Here is a 3,870-nt window from a genome sequence, read left to right as displayed (position 1 = left end):
TATGAAGCCGGCTAGCCTTCCTCACTGCACAGCTTTGTCCACCTTCAGCCACACCCTTGTCAGCGATGAGTAGAATCCAAGGCAGGTCCAGGTCCATTCCACCCACTCGTTCCTTCATATCATCCCAAATTGTAAATTCTGAGTATTCCTCTTCTCATTTTGCTACCACTACCAATCAATCAATGTTATATAATAATAATAATAAAAGCTTATATTTATTAAATCTTTTGCATGTCCCACAGCCCCATTGGGAAGGCATTATTATCCCACTCTGCAGATCGGACCACTGGGGATCAGAAGAGGCTAATAATAATGGCCACCAGCGCAGAGAGGTGGGATTCAAATCTATGTCTGTCTACCTCTAAAGCTTGTGTTTGATGGTTATCTTTATTTATTTTATCTTTTAATTTATTTATTTTAGAGAGAGGGGAAGGGAGAGAGAAAGAAAGAAAGAGAAATATCAACTGGTTGTCTCTGGAATGTACCCCACCACGGACCTGGCCCGCAGCCCAGGCAGGTGCCCTGATTGGAAATCGAACCAGCGACCCACCAGTTCACAGGCCAGAGCTCAATTTACTGAGCCACACCAGCCAGGGCATTTTGTTATCATTTTTAAAATTAAACTGCATGAAGACACCAGAGAGACTTCTAAGAACATGAGTATAGCATTCTTAGTGTGTTTTCTAAGAATTTCCTCCTTCCAAAAGAGGATATCAGCCAGATTCTTATTTATTGAGGTAAAACTAAACAAAACAAAACACCAAAAAACAAACAAACAAACAACCTTGCTTTGTTTGGAGAAGGCAGCCTGGCAGCTGTGTCTGGTTGAGGAGAATTCTTGCAAGGCTCTGGGGTGTCCCAGAGGATTCAGGCTGCCAGTTTTGACCCTGATACAGAAAAAAGATAACCTAGATGCTAAGCAAAGCAAGAGATGGAGAACATAGATGTGTGGGGGCCGCACAACACATGGTCCTGTCCATCATAGCATGGTGGCCACAGGGAAGGAGGGTCAGGAGCTGTGTCCCTGCTTTGGGAGTGGTTCCCCCAAGTAGTTCCCCTCAGGCAATGGTGACATCTCCCTCCTACTTTCCTGAACCTGTATATAAGGATGGTTTGGTTTTGGGCCTGGCAATCAGGAGATCTTAGTTTATATTTCATAGTTTATATTTGACACTTGGGGTAGGTCATTTATTCTCTGAAAACTTTAGTTTATCTTCCCATGAATTTCTAATTTTTTAAAGCTTTTATTTTTCAGAGAGAGGGGAAGGGAGGGAGAAAGGAAAGGAAAGAAATATTGATGTGTGGTTGCCTCTTGCACATCCCCAACCAGGGACCTGGCCTGCAACCCAGGCACGTGCCCTGACTGGGAATCGAATCTGAGACCCTTTGGTTTGCAGGCTGGCACTCAATCCACTGAGCCACACCAGGCAGGGCTATTTCCATGGATCTGTAACTCCTACATACCAAATACCTCATTTCAGAGTAATTTTTGAGGTATTCAACAAATGAGGTGATGTACTTGAAACTCACGTGACAGTCTGTGGCAGTCAAGGACAGATAAACATGGGTGTCCCAGGCAGACCACAGTTTGGAACTCCCTTAAAGCAACATTCTCTGTGTGCTTGTTCAACTGTCTTTGATAGGAGCTAAGAGAAAATAATTTCTACTATGGTAGAAAGAAGGAATTTATTCTAGTATGTTCAAAAGAAGGAATTAATGCCATGCACTGAATATAACACATGTAAACTTACTTGGAATTACTTTTCACTTTAAAAATATCACCAATATCTAGAGCATTTAGTTACCCTTACTGAACTAAACATAAATATAGCCATAAAGTCTTTCAAGTTATGTTTGAAAAATCTTTTCTGGCTAGACAAACTCTTCTCATTTTTTTTTTTTTTGCAATTTCTGTTATGTAGTTTTAGGGTTTTTAGCACACTTAAAAAATTTTCCAAGCCACACATTTTCCTGGGAGCTTAGTATTTGGTTAATGTAATATGATACAGTGTCATGCAGTAAACAGTACTATACTGTGCTTTATTTTGCTTCTGAATTTTAGCCGAAGGAGACAGCAAACTTGAGGAGTCTGTCAGCTGGCTGATCTCAGGGTTGGCCAGTGTTACCTGCAATTATGTTGCAAAAATATCAGCAGAGATAGGCTGGGGTCGGGGAGGCATGTTTTTAAATGTCCACTGGAAGATACTGGTTCTGTCCGTAGACAGTAAATATTTTGCAGTAATTCAAGGTGTCTCATGAACAAGACTAAGACAACACACAGGCTCTGTGTTCTGACCATTTCAGGAATGTGTCTGTGTTCTGCATACAGGGGCACCATGGTTCCATCCAGCTTCAGGCATTGTGGGAAGGCCCTGGGCTGAGAGAAACCTGGGTGTGAACACAGGACCATGGGCAAGACACTGAGCTCCTCCGAGCCTCAGTTTCTCCCTCAGAAGATGGTGAGATCTACTTTGTGATGGGTAGAGATGCTTTTGAAGTTGTAAATGAGGCCATTATTCAAAAGTATAATATACTGTATTATATTATAAACAATAATCAACATGCAATTGTCCTCCTTCCATTAAATCTTAATAGCCTTATACTATATTGCCGCTTTGAAGAGTTAGTCCAAGAGCCCAGGCTTGTTATAAAATGCCAATTTCTTAAATGCTCTCACCAAAAAGAGGGGAAGGAGATAAATGTGTGAAGTAATGAATGTGTTAATTAACTCAATGGGGAATTCTTTCACAATATACATCAAATCATCACCTTATACACTTTAAATACCTTATAATTTTGTCAATTCTATCTCAATAAAGCTGGAAAAAAAGTCTGATTACTGAGATAGTCAATGCTCAGCATCCAGTATGTGCTATAAATACTGCCACACGTCCCGTGGGGGACATATACTGGGTCCAGTGGTTCCCAGCACAGGCTTCCAAGTCGGCCCTGGGTGGGGCTGATGCGTGTTTGCCGAGTAAGGTCTGGAGTCGCTGCCCTCTGTCTTCCAAGCTCCAGTCAAATGGAACTCCCTGTAGTTCTCAAAAGAACCCGGCTTGCTTCCCTGCTTAGCTTATTGTTCCCCCTGCAAGTGGCTCTTTCTTCACCCACTTTCCAATTCCTATTCTTCCACACTTCCTCCCAGACTTCCCTGAGCCTCAACACTTGGCTCAGTGTCCTTCCCTCCCGCCCGTGCCTGTAGCCGTCCTGGATTTACACCTCTGCTCAGTGTGCTGGCATCACCCAGGCGTTGGCCTCCGTCCCCCTCACTTCCACACTGACTAGCACTCTTGGATTTAGTATGTGCTCAGCGACGCCTCCGAATAACCCTCAGAAACAGGTTTTAGTGCAGGCGAGGAAACCGAAGCTCAGAGAGGGTAAATAACCTGCCCAAGGCCCCACGAACACAGCAGAAGAGTGACATTTGAACCCAGGCCTGACTAGTCAATTGACTACTAGTCAAACCCTTTGTAGTCAATTGTAAATTTCTAAGGGCTCACAGGGTTGAGCACAGTGAAGGCATATGGTAAGCATTCGACAAATAGCAGCTATTATTTTGACTCAACCAGACTGTAAGACTCTTCGGGGAAAGAATCTTAACCCCTTGTCATGATCCCCCAGCTGGGGCCGAGCCCGTGAGTGGAGGGCAAGGCCACTGCCCTGGCTTCTGGAATTCGTCCAAGCACCACTGGTTGTTTCTCAGAGATGCCTAATGCGTGTCTTCCATCACATGCCTCTGTACTGAAGAGACATCGCATTTCTTGTCACACTTCGGCCCCTTCCCAGGTCTGAGTGAGAAGGAGGCGGGACTACAGAGGGGCCCAAAACATCCAAGCTTTTCCATGAGACACACAAGAACCACCAACCAGC

The sequence above is a fragment of the Sturnira hondurensis genome, unplaced genomic scaffold (assembly GCF_014824575.4).
Source record: "Sturnira hondurensis isolate 20B ecotype Veracruz unplaced genomic scaffold, ASM1482457v3 Scaffold0017082, whole genome shotgun sequence".
NCBI classification, from domain to species: Eukaryota; Metazoa; Chordata; class Mammalia; order Chiroptera; family Phyllostomidae; genus Sturnira; species Sturnira hondurensis.
Note: the sequence above shows the minus strand (reverse complement) of the source record.